This window comes from Agelaius phoeniceus, chromosome 5 (assembly GCF_051311805.1).
Source record: "Agelaius phoeniceus isolate bAgePho1 chromosome 5, bAgePho1.hap1, whole genome shotgun sequence".
NCBI lineage: Eukaryota > Metazoa > Chordata > Aves > Passeriformes > Icteridae > Agelaius > Agelaius phoeniceus.
In genome coordinates this window covers 10,561,858-10,575,392 of record NC_135269.1, presented here as the reverse complement: position 1 = coordinate 10,575,392, position 13,535 = coordinate 10,561,858, and the positions used below count along the sequence as shown (strand labels likewise).

Genomic DNA, 13,535 nt, shown 5'->3' with positions numbered 1-13,535 from the left:
ATTACCTTCTTGCTTTCAGTCTCTCTGGACATCCTTGCAACATCCTGGACTGAGACTACTCTGCTTTCTACATTGTGCTGAGGGACCCCAAAGTCCTATCCACTCATCCCAGCCCATAGTACGTGGCAGCCTGAAAGGGTACCCTGGAGGTAAAACCTGCTTGTTCTCTATTAATTTTTCATTTTAAGAATGGCTCCAGGGAAAGGAGGGAGATATAGGTCAGAGGCTTTGGGGGCTGATTAGTAACTCTGTACATCTTCCTTCCTTTTTTTTTTTTCCCCCTCATTATTTTTTTCTCTTCCAAATTGAGAAACAGAGGGTTTTCCCTCCGTATTTCTCATTTACTCCTTGAGCATCACTGGCATTAGTCAGCAAACTCCTGCTATTTCCTCACAAGCCCCTGACACTTGCAGAGTGACTAACCCCCTGTGCACACACTTGGGCTCTAACAGTTGCATCTGCTTTTTTCCCTCATGAAAAATGGATCTCAGCATTGCACAGGCGCAGTTGTCCCTGTGGTCACTGTGAGGGTGACAGGTCACTCCCTGTAAGCTCCTGCTGCCAGGAGGCTGTAAACACCACCATTTTTCATGCACAGAGCCAAGGAGCCAGGAGGTGATGGCAGGGCCTGCCCTCAGGTCACTTCATAACTCACCATCACAGTAGCAGTGTCCCTCACGCTAGGAAGAAGTCAGCTCCTGCTCCAAGCCCAGGCACGTGGAGAAGGTGATGGAGGAAGCCTGAAGCCACCAGCTCTGCCAGGTGACACCGCCTTTGCGTTGGCCTTTCCCTCCAGCACCAGGAGTCTCTGCCCCCGTTACGGTGCCCGGTGCCTGACATGATGTGCAGCAGGCCTCAGCTTGGCTCCCGAGGCACGAATACAGGGTGAGTGAAAACACAGCTCCTTGTGACTCAAAGCCACCTCATCAGAGCATGACAGAAGGCTCCTCCTGGCCAGGTGGGCTTGCACAAGCTGCCCACCCACAGCCATGCTCACAGAAGACCTTGCATGCAGCTCATGCTCATGTGGGCATACCCACAGACCTGCCCACACTGTGCTCTTGGTGCTGCGCTCGAGCACACTGCAAGTTTGTTGTGTCCACCTTCCCAGGGTGATGCCAAGAGCACACAGACCACTCTTCCTTACATCCAACATGCAAACAGGATGTCTTGCCCCCAGGCAATGGTAGGTGCTACCTGCTGCCACCCACACAGGAACAGTCCACATCCAGAGCAGAGCCCATCAACAGGGATCAGTGGGAAGGCTGGTGAACTTGGTGCTGGAGAAGTTTATTCCCCATTTAACCTTGACACCCTCACACCCCGTTCCCACCACCCTTACCTCCGTCCCCATTGTAGGAGAGACTTCTGCATTGCTGTGTAGGGAGGCATGAAAATAAACCACCGGCTCCAGTGCCACACTCCCTCCTGGCAGATCTGTTTCTCTCTTCTTAACTGTTTCCAAGTGCCTGGCTGTTTTATAATCCCCAGTGAGCATTCCCTTAACTCCTTCCTCACTGAGTCCTTCCACTCTCCCTCGCTCGCTCTCTTCTGAAAGGCAGAAAAATCCAAGGCGAGGTAGGGGGTAGAGAAAGCAAAGGAGGGGGCCTGAATCAAACAGGGAACATCTGAATCAAAGAGGGAACATCTGAATCAAACTGCACATATTAGTCATTTCCCCAGCCCTCTCTTACACAGACAGACTGACTCTCCTGTTAATGTATTTCATTTTTTCTTCCCTATGGACATTTGTGTACCTTAGAAACTTCTTTGCTAATCTCCTCCTGCTTCTTCATACCATGAGGTCATATGCTCCTGCTGGTAGCATGACTTTAAATCACACACCCGCTTGCCCTTTGAGGTCTGAACAGAAATCACTGCCTTAGATCACAAGTAAATATGAGTTGATGGCTTCAAGCCCAATGTCACAACCGCCCCACTTATGCATATTGCAAAATTCGAGAAGAATCAAATGCAGGTATTGATTCCCAGTGGAAAGGACTTGATCACTGCAAGGTCTGTGAGAGGGCCATGTGGAGGAGCTCAAGCAGAGGAACACATCCTCCCTGTTTCCAAGACACTGCAACTGCCCTGAAGTGACCTGTTGAGAGTCACACACACTATGGGTGCTAAAGGCCATGCACTGCATCTGTGCTTGTGCACGTCAGTGAGTGCAGACGTGGGGCACGGAGTCACCTGGCCTGAGACATTTTGGGAGGCCCACAGGTCACAGCTGCACTTGGCCACACTGCAGCACAGGTCACTGTGTGTGTGCCAGGGTGTGCTGGCAGCACGGCGTGGGGTAGGACAAGCACGGCGACCCAGCAGCTTTGGATTTCATAACAACCACTACGTGCAAAGCAACGTCACACAACGCTCCGGTGCTTACGCTGCTCCTGTGAGCACATGAATAAAGAGGACAGAGGAAAAAAAAGCATTGGCTTTCACATGTCCCCTCTCAGGTGGGAACATGACACCTGCAGCTGGCTGCTGCTCTTTCTCAAAGCCTATGGCTGCTTCTTCCAGCATCTTGAGGTTGCCCCTGACAGCTTCCACTCAAAAGTTTACCGAGGTATCTTTTTCCCTGACAAAATGAGCTATTCAAAATGAGCTATGTCACACCAGGCTGGGCCTCAGGGCTTTTAAAATCGGTTCTGCTGATGTTCAAAGGGAGCAGCTTGCTGTGCAGAGGAGTGGTAGAGTTAATAGCAGTAGGATCAGCACAAGCTCTTACCCTGCCATCTGCCTTCAGCTCAGCCAGGCTTTCTGCTGAACAGCCAATGTGGGCTGGGGCCACTGGAGTGAGCAGCAACTCACTGACATGAAAGACTGCCTGGGTTAGTTGATTAAGAATAAGATTACGAGCACAGGAATCCTGTATAGTGCTGGTACTGACTCAGTTCAAGGATTTCATGGGGATATTTAAGCCCAGTTTTCCAAAGAAGTCTTTTATTTTGTGCAGGTGGGTGTTTGTGTGACAGCTTAAATAAGCCCCATGAATCGATGACTCCAGAAACAGGGGTCATCTCTGAAACTGCTATGCTTTCTTCCTTGGCCACCCCCACTCAAAGCCAGGGATAAATAACACTTATCTGTCTCACTTCCCTGTAATGTTTAAGTCCTTTGCACATAGAGAGCTCTGGAGGAAACACAGGAAAGCCCACTGGAATGGACAGGGATGCCTCTCACAACTGTGGGTCACAGATCCTTGTTCTGCCTTGTGGACTTCTTTTAAGTGCTGGCCACGGACAGAGGCTGCTCAGCTCTGCTCCTGCACATTCAGACTGACAGCTGCCTCAAGAGTTCTCCCTCTTTTTAACAATAGAAGGGTCACTTAAGGCTTGTGGATGACCTGAAAGTACCAACTGCTGACCCACCGCTGAAGTCTGAACCTTCCAGTGCAACCACAAAGAGCAGGGCTTGGTCTCCTTGAGGGATGGTGAGGGCAAAACAGTTCTGTAGGCCCAGAACAAAATACTGAGATTATACAAAATACTCTGATGTCATATCATTCTGTGGGAACACCCTATAGCAATTTAAAGGACTGCTGCAGCTGATCTCCAAACCCAGGAGGAGACAGCTGGAGGGAGCAGCAAAAGGGTGCTGGTCTGAAAGAAGGATGGGGGATCTGGGAGACTGAGGGCACAACCTGCCTCATCTGAAAGCGAAAAGAACAGAGAGGCCCCTCCTTTCACAGATGCAGGGAGGAAAAAAAGCAAGATGAGCGAAAAGCCTGGACTTAATAATGAAAAACAAAAGCTCATCATTTATTTTCATATCCTTTCACTAATGCTGGCATAATGCTAACAGTGGAATTCTTATGGCATGCATGTCATGCCTGCAAATACCAAGTGAATTACTTCTCAGCAAGGCTATGGGCTATGGCACTGAGCAGCACATTCGTTACAAACGATTGGATGATGAACGACAGTTCCCAAATTCCTCCTTGACAATGCTACTTGCATTAGTTGTAATTTAATGAGTGTGAGAGAGAGAGAGAGAGAGAGAAGTTTTGGCTCAAACCACAGAAATAATACTGCCTGCTGCTGCTTCCCACTGGGTCTTGTATTAACTCACACCACCTCCACCTCCTACTTCTCTACCTCCTCCCTTTTCACACCTATCCTCAGGTGCTAAAAGTCGTGTCATGAAACCCATCAGCATGGCAAGAGAGCATGCAGAAGCCCCCAAGCACATGCATTCCTTCTGGCTAAAAGGTGGGAGAGGACACAAACCTCTTCCTCATCTCTGAGGCAGGCTGGGGTGGTTCCTACAGCAGCCAGTCTCTGTGTAGACAAGCCAACAACTCTCCTTTGGCTCTTTCCTTCTAGGGAGCCAGTGCAGGTGAGAGACACCAAGCTGGCAGCTCTGGAAACAGCATGAAGCACAGTCTGTATGAGCCATGTTGGTGCAGAGCTCCCACCACACACCCCTGCCAGCATGGTCCTCCTGCCTTCCCAGAGGGAACCACAGCAGGGTAGCCCAGCCTAATCCTCACCTTGCAGGCTGTCTTAGCTGGTCTGTTGCTCTTTTAAACAATTTTGAGATCTCGTAAGCAGCCAGTAAGTGTGAACATAACCTTTGCTAGGGGGTAAGGCCTTCAGCAGTATAAATGTGCCATCACTGGTGACCCCCAGCAAAGCCAGCAATCACTGCCATGCTGCCTCCTCCTGAGCTCTTGGGTAGGTCTGCACCTCCAACTTCTTCAGGGCATAAATCAAGCCCCTTTTTTTCACTCCATGGACCTTGACACAAAGGGGACAGCCACAGCAGCAGGAGCATCTTGCAAGTCTCTGCCCTGGACTGGCCAGTGTCACCTCCCACTCCTGTGGCAACCTTGCGACAGAGCCTGTACCCCTTCACATGACAGGACATTTATCCATCTAATGACCCTGTGCATAAGGTTCACACCAGAAACAAGACCCACCATGTGGGGTCTCCTGTGCTGGGCCAGAAGAAAGCTGAGAGGTCTGATCTGAGCAGCAGACTTACAAGAAAGCAACTGCAAACATCACTACTACTCTCCTGGTGTATCCAGTCTCCTCAGCATTTCTCACTGACAGAGCCTAAATGACAACCATCCACGGATTCCTACCCAGTGGAGCATCCAGAATACTCCTCATCTCTTCTGTGCCAAATGTAATTTAAAAGCCCCCCTCCCACATTTTGCAGTGTTTTGAAAAAAACAAATCCAAACAAAATTTACATGTTTCTGAAACACAGGCATAAGCAGAGGAAGGGAAAATGCCCTTAAGGATTGGAACCAAATGTGTTTGTGCAAATGAGACCCAGGATTTACAGTTACCTTCCAGCCTCCAGCAAGTGCTACAGTCTTAGCTTTGACTTAAAAACAATCTGTTTTCTTGTAAAGGTTGAAAAGCACCAGTGATATTTTCTCTGGTGTACTGGCCAAGTCCCACAGCCGTGGCTGGGAGAGGAGGGTGGACACTGTGTCACAGGACAGTCCCAGGGACACGTGCGGACACAGGTCTGTCTGGGCACACAGATGCACATTTGTGCATCCCAGCAATACAGCAGGCACGATGCTGGGGGCCACCACCTTTAGGAACTACATGGACACAGATTTGCCCCTTGTCAAAATCCCCCTCCAAGCCCTTGTGTAGCACTGCACACTCTGTGGCTTTCCTAAAACTCTGGCTGTGCTTTGAGCAGTGACCAGACTCTGAAATAAACAAAGACATGCCTTGCTGAAGTGACCCTAAGTGAAAGCAACAATACTTGGCACAAAGAAATAAACAAGCACCATAGCTGAAAATCAAAAAGGATGAAACAGTGAGCCTGCTGTGACTAACTCTGTGCTGGGCAGCTCACCCACCCCAGCAGCGTGGGAGCCACACATCCCCCCAAGGGGCACCAGATAGAAGGGGTCCCTTTGCACACAGCAAGTGTGGGGAGAAGAGCACACAAGCATGAGAGGAAAGGGGGGCTCCTGTGACAGAGGACCACCACGGTGGCTATGTGGCCTTTAGGAGCCTTCACAGGGGTGCTGCTACCTGCTGCTAGCCTGCAAAGAGAAGCAGCAAGCAGGCTGGAGCGATGAAAAGCAGTTATCAGGGGCAGAACTATAGGCATGAACATACCTAGACAGATGCAGACCTGCTGGACTGCCAGAACAGGCCTGTTACTGCACAGCTTCTTTGGGCATACAGTGCAAGCCACAGCAGCCAGAACTGCCAGCCATGGTTTATCACATTTACAGTTTAAAACCCAACCAAATACAACACTTCTGCTGGAAGCAAGTTCAGCTGAAGGTTCCTGGCCCAGCTGGGAAGGCAGAGGCTGTCCTGCCCCTTGGTTCCCCTCCTGATAGGCTGCTGTGGCTCAGGAAGGGTGAAGCTCAGACACAGCACTCAGTGTCACACTTCAGCTCCCTTTAAGCCTTCAAATTAGGGCTTACACGGGGCTTAAGTACAGCCTGTCCCAACACAGGGTTGGATTTCACAACTCGCATGAGCTGCTGCTGGGTTGCCACTTCCCCCTGAGAAGGGGATGAGTGCCCTGCAGGCAGCCTGGCAGGCAGTCCATCCACCCAGACACCCTGAGCAGGGGATGGGGAGCACCTTGATCCCTGCAGCCCTTCCCATGTCCCTGCAGGGTAAAACAGGAGGGCTGAGATCACCAGGACAGGCTTCTGCTTCCCTTGCCTCACCTAGCCAAATAACTCCCAATACTCATCTTTTCAGCGAGCATTTTGTGGTAAACACAGAATATCTTACTTCTGTGATCAAGCCTGTGTTCTTCTTCCTCCACATCTCTGCTGACCCCCCATGGCTCACCTTGAGCCCCAGGGTGACCACAGGGTGACCACAACCCTTCCAGCCCATGGGCTGGGATGCCTGACATGCAGCACTGAGCTCCCACGTGAAGTCAGCGTGTTCTCAATACAGGGCATGGCCACGAACACCTCAGGGGGGCTGGTCACCTTCCAGCAAGGACAGCTGAATATGACAGGGCTGGGCTGGGGAGGGGGCAGCACAGGGGAAGAAGCTGCCAGGAACAGGAGAAAGGACACAAAACACGCCAGGAGAATAAGAGCTCCATCCCCTTCACAAGCTCTGCAATAACAAGAAGGCAAGAAGGACAGGAGAACCAACCACAACAAAACCCACATGAAAAACTGTGACCTGCAACTTGCTCCAGTGATGCCATGTAACAACTGTGGCTAGGAAACACACTTCCTAGCTCCCCATCAGTGCTGCCACAAGCATCTGCTTTACTGTACATGGTATGAAAAGCATCAGGCATCCCCACCTGAAATCATGCCCTCTCCTGCCATTCACTCATATCCCATCTTCTTTTCCCTCACACTTTATTTTCTACAGGCAGCAGCTTTTTGGCAGGAGTCTCTGTGTCTGTTTGCAACAGGGCATGACAAGGGAAAGCAGACATCTCCTCATAAAGCATCCTCTTCCTGAAACCCCTTCAACCCTTCCTGGCTGAAAGGAAATGCAAGGATTGGTAATGACTCAAGTGCTCCTCTGGGAAATAGCAGAGATTTTAGAGGAACATGAAATAACTTTTAAGCCAAGCCTGGTCCTGAAGAGGGGAACTCCACACTCTGTATCTCGAGTTCATGGCTGAGCACGCACAAAGCCAGGATTCAGGTGCCCACTGGCAGAGATACTGGAGAAGATACAGCTCCTTTATTGAGGTAGTCTCACCTACATTAGATACACTGTAAGTGGTACAGTAAACACATCTGAAGGGATACAGATTCCTCAGGGGATACTGTACTTGCATACAGACCCCAGTGACATCCCACCCATGGCTGAGGTCTCAGATAACTGAGGATACGGAGATAGACCTGAGATGCTTTAGCAGAGCTGAAGACATATCCAAGAACTGGTCCAGTTAGGCCACCAAAACCTGGCACTGGGAGAAGATGAGAAAAGATGCCTGCCATGCAGCTGTTCTGCATAAGGATAGAGATGAGCTGGTGGATGTGGATTACAGAGTATCCTCCATCAGAATGTCTGGAATGATATTTTTCTCAAGCTTGGATTTCTAGTAACCCTTTTGTTCAGCCTGAAAAGTCACATTGCTTGGAAAAAAAATCTCTTCCTGCCTTTTACAGGCAGAGTGGCAGTGTCCCCTCCTGAACACACTGTGATTTACAGTGTTCCACACTCACACTGGCAACACAAGCCCTTATGCAGAGACTGCAGACAGCACTCCTGCCAACACATGCACTGCCACAGCATCGCTCCACATAAACACCCTGCATTCACCTTGTTTATATTTCCTCCTGCACAGGCTGTGACAGCTCACAAACACACACAAAGCCTAATTTATATTTACAATAAATCTCCCTTCTTCATTCACTGCAGTGGAAAAGAGCCCTGCTACAAATACAGTTTGTTAGAAAACCGGTGTAACAGTGCTAAGGAGAATCAGACCCATAGATAAAGGGGATGAAGCCACACCAAACACGTGTGTACACTCCTGGAGGTGCCTACACACATGGAAGGAGTCCCACATACACACACACACACACACACACACACACATACACACAGACATTCTTCCACCTGTGCTCTCACAAACAGTGCTCAAGAACAGCACCTGCTGTCCCTTCTGACTCGCACGTGCTCGCAGGCAGCACAGGCTTTTGCAAGGCTCACTTTCATTGCACAGGTGCTCACAGCCTCAGATAAGCGACAGGAAAATGACACTGCAAGAGAAGTGCTGTCATCATCAATGGGATATGCTTGTGTCTGGGTCTCACATTGTCCTTTCCAGGTGGTGCAGCTATTTTAAAATGGGGGTTGCAGCCTGTTTCTTATCTGCACTTGCTAAATACACGCATATTCTGCTGTTGAAAGAATGAAGAGCGGGAGTTAGGTGGGGAAGGCAGGTTTCTGGTGGTGCCACGGATTGTGCTAGAAGAGATGAAGACTTTTTTTTATTGTAGTCATGAAAAAATGTGATCCCCAGTTTCTTTGTAGACTTGGAGGATTTATGAGGTCTTTGGTTCCTCCATGCTATCCACAAGCTGGCTGTAGCCAAGAGCTGTCTTATTGTTTTAATTTGGTTTCACAGAAAAGGTTGTGATCTGTCATCTCTCCACAAAGGACCTTGTTGCCACTTCCCTAACCTCCATCACCCTGAGGCCTGACTGTGGCAGTGTGCTCCCCACAGGACAATGCCAGCCTGTTCTGAAGCTGGCCCAGTGTGCCATGTGGGTGCTTGCAGGGGAAGCACACCCAACCAGCCCTCTGTGGTCTCTGCCTCCCAATAAGCTTCCATTAAGGAGACTTAGCTACTAATTCCTGCCAAGGTCTTGTGTGCTCTCATGCCTTCTGTACAGCTCTACTCCCGATGGCCTTGCAGAGTTTGAGGCAATTGGTGTGATCTGCCACCTTCTCCCCATCCTGGCAACACTAAGCTCGACCAAAAACTTCACTCTGCATCACCAGCAAGCACACCAGCAGCCTGCCCAGCTACCAGAAAGTTCCTGTGTACTGACACATTGGGAACTGCAGGATCACCTCATCCCAGCACTTTTCTGCTGCTGACCCAGGGCTCATCATGTGGTGAATTCCCATAATGGAGAGAACACCATTGCACGCTGCCCCAGCCAGCTGGATTGCCAAGGCAAGCTGCCACATCACCTGGCACTGCTGTGCTCAGATCCCTCCACTTCCCTCCTCCCTGAGGCACCACGGTGGCGCCTCAAGGTGGGATCAGTTCTGTTTGTCAGTGCTAAGGAGCTCAAGTGTGTCACCAGAGATTTGCTAGTTAGAGACGACTCTGCCCCAGGTATTCTAAGGACTAGTAGTGGCTATTTAACTCCCCAGAAATTCTGCCACAAGAGGAAGATTAAAGGTTGTACACACACGCACACACACACACACACACACACACAGCTATGAGGATATCAAGGACGGTTTTCTTGGAATTTTTTTCTCCAGCTTTTGAAGTCTAACATCTATATAGGAAAGTAGCAATGATGGCTGGAAATTACCACTATTTGGAGGTAAACCAGAGACCTGCTGAAAATCCTTGCCAATCTATGTGGAATTTGTCAACACTAAATGCTGCCTAGGAGAAAATAAAACATCATGTGTTTTAGCTGGACTTTCTTCTCCTCCAGCCTATTGCTTTAAGCAAACAGCCTTCCTGCCATCATACGTATGGAGCAATGTGGGCACTCACCCTTCTGCAATACTGCTGCTGTCAGCTCCTGGCAGAGGGATAGCCCAAAGCCATGGAAGAACCACACAGATGGTCAAAAACCAGCCCACAACCCATCCTGGCACAGCTCTTCCACAAACACCACTGCGAAAAGCTAACCCTGGGATGAGGCTCAGACCACTCTCTGGGCAGGCTGAAACAGTCCAGAAATCACAGTTCCCCTAATATCCTTCTGGGTCCTTGTCCCTCTTCTCCCCATGGCATCTCTGGCTGATCTGAGCACCTGTCACATCCCTTCTCAAACACAGTTGTGTGTTCTCTGGGGCAATGCCATGTCACAGTTGTCCATTTTTTGGAAAATCTGCAGCACAGAGATCCTTGACTTCGGATCCCAGCTGCTAGTGGCTATGAATAATTGGTAATTAAAGTAAAAGTGATGCCATACCAAGGGATTGTTGTGCCTCTAAGTTTTCTCCAGACTACTCTCAGGAGACACAGGAAAGCTACTAGAGGTAAAAAAAATAAATCTCAGCCTACTAGGTTTACACAGAGACCATCAAAAATATGCGTCTGTATTGTTCTGACCTCCAGATCTTTTTTCCTTCACATTTTCCTAACCTTTAAAAGGCATGTAAGATAAACAGAGAAGAAGCTAGGCAGACAACATCCTTGGAAGAGATGTAGGAATATAATCAAGCCCTCAGACACACGCACACAAACACCATAATTTATCTCTTCCTCCTCCTGTTTGATATTATCCTCTGTTCTAGTATCATAATCTGTTGCTATGGAAACAGCTATGATGTCACTACAAGAGGTTTATAGATGCCTTGAACAGGAAGGAAAGGTACAAGATGATGGGAGAGGAAAAAAAAACCACCTACAAACAGCTGCTGAGCAGGAGATGTTCCAGGAATGGTAAGTGTTAACAAGGAAAAGATAAATACATCGACGTGCTGGAGTTGTTGCAGACAAGAGCAGAATATAAACCACACTTTAAAAATAAAGAATGCTTACAAATTTTGCCTAGAATTAAAAATACTCTGGGCAAGCTAAAGGACCTTCCTGAAAAAACAAACTTTCTTTGTTCAGCAAGTTTTCTGGGACTGGATATTCTCTGAGTATTGCTGCTCGAGTCCAAGTCTCCACCAAGCTGCTCCATCATCTGCTGTAACATTCCCTCCTGAAGTGAACACCCCATCAATGCAGCCAATAGTTAGGGAGCTTGCTGGCTATTCCCCATCCTGTGTATGCCTCTACAACCTGTAACTAGAAAAAACCCTCATGTCCTCAAGCAAAAATAAACAGAACCATAAAATTCCTTAGGTTGAAAATGACCTCTAAGATCAGTGAGACCAACAGTTAACCAAACACTGCCAAGTGCACAACTAACTGTGTCCCCTAGAACCACATCTTTACGTCTTTTAAATACCTCCAGAGATTTTTAAATACCACCACTTCCCTGGGCAGCCTGTTCCAGTGCTTGACAAACCCTTTCCATAAGGAAATTTTTCATAACATCCAATCTATATTTTCCCTGGTACAACTTGAGGCCGTTTCCTCTTGTCCTGTCACTTGTTACCTGTGGAAAGAGGCTGCCCCCCACCTCATTACAACCTCCTTTCACGTGGTGGTAGAGAAAGATAAGGTCTCCCCTGAGCCTCCTTTTCTGCATGCTAAACAAACCCATCTCTCTCAGCTGCTCCTCCTAAGTCTTGCACACAAGATCCTTCAGCAACTTTGCTGCCCTTCTCTGGATGTGCACAGGCACTTCAATGTCTGTTAGTGCTCCTGTGCCTTTAAGCTTTGTTTCTTGGAGAACATCCAGCCTTCCCAGACTCCTTTGTCACTCAGGTCTGTCCCAAGGGACTCTATCAATCTGTCTCCTAAACAGGCCAGAGTCTGCCCTGTTCAGAAGTCCAGTGTAGCCCTTCTGCTGAGCCTCCTCCTCACTTCTGGAGCACAGAAAACCAACCAGTGTACCCAAAGCATCCTCCAAACACCCCATAACCCAAAAGTCCTTGTCTGTTTGCATGACACAGGCGCAGCAGGGAGCCTTCCTTTGGCGGCTCACCCACCAGCTGTGTCAGGAAGTTATCTTCCACACACTCCAGGAACCTCCTGGACTGCTTCCTCTGCTGCTTCCTCTCTGTGCAAAGACATGCTGAATCCACTGGATCACATCCAGCAGCAAACAAACAACCTGACCCCTAACTATAAGGAAAAAAAGAGCTCTTCTTGCTGTCTTCACCCAAGAGAAAGACCACAGCCTTACAGACTCACTGCCAAACATACTGACACACCTGACATGCCACTAGAGAGAACAGTGTGCTGAGCCTCACATGCTTGAGATGTGCCATGCACACCCATGTGCACGAGGATGCACATGTGGCTCTCACCCACGAGCTCAGGTGCTGATGACTGGGTCTCCATGCCTGTAACTTTTTTTGGCCACCCTGACTGATGGTGAGAGTAGAGCAGACATGATGACAGACAGGGTGGGGCAGTCACATTATGTCCTTAAATACAACATATGCAGGCTGAAGGAAAATTCAACATGAATTTTGGAGGAAGGAGGATGGCACATCAGATTTGTCCTGCATAGACACTGTTGTCATGGGAAGAGAAATGGTAGGGAAGGAGGAAACCACAAGGATCTCAGATCAATGAAAAGTGCTGGTGTTTCAGATAATCTCTGTCCCATAAGAGTTTCTTGAGCATGGTGAGCTGGATCAGAGATTTTAAGTGAATGCCACAGCATCAGTTTTGCCTCTGGTGTCAGCTCCAGATGGGGAATCCCCAGACAGACTCTCTATTCTGCCTGTGAGCATTAGGATATAGGTAGTGTCTCCTGTCCTCGCTCACCTTCTTTTCCAAAGATGTTAGAGACAACCCCGTCGGAAAAAACTGAGAGAGACTGAAAAAATTGGGAGAGACTGAAGTCAGTAAGGGCAACTGCAGAAACAGTCCAAGATGGGATCTTCAACATTTCACTGAATTTTCCATTCCTGCTAGCCTTGGCTGTGATAGCCACAGGCCCTGAAGATCTCAGAGATCATCTCACTCTATTCTGTTACAGTCGCTTGCCCTCATCTTTGTTCCCCACATGTCTCTCTCCTCCTGTTCCTGACCTACTGACTTACTCCTTCTCAATCTTCAGCCCACCCTTTCCTTTCCCAGAGCAACCTCTGTCACAAATGTTGTGGAAAACCCACACATTCTGACTTCCTGTCCTGAAAGTGTCCCAGCAATTTGTATGATACACCCTCCTGTTTCTGCATCTATATGAAATGCAAATCCTTTGGGGTGGTAACTATCTACCCCTTCATGTCAATGTCATGCCCACTACAATAAGGTTCTGCTTTTGCTTGGCACAGCAA

The 13,535-nt window shown here is 48.8% G+C and overlaps 1 protein-coding gene across 3 annotated transcripts in view; it reads right to left on the bottom strand.

The window, feature by feature from the left end:
• HIPK2 (homeodomain interacting protein kinase 2) overlaps positions 1 to 13,535 on the bottom strand; it is a 129,899-nt gene that overhangs the window by 108,128 nt on the left and 8,236 nt on the right. Inside the window, exon 1 of one of the 3 annotated variants that reach the window (XM_077178279.1) lies at positions 1,343 to 1,488. The exons of the other annotated variants lie outside the window; for them this stretch is intronic. The gene's annotated coding sequence lies outside the window, so the exon portion shown is untranslated. Of the gene's footprint in view, positions 1 to 1,342; positions 1,489 to 13,535 lie in introns of those variants that run through there. 3 annotated transcript variants of the gene reach the window in all.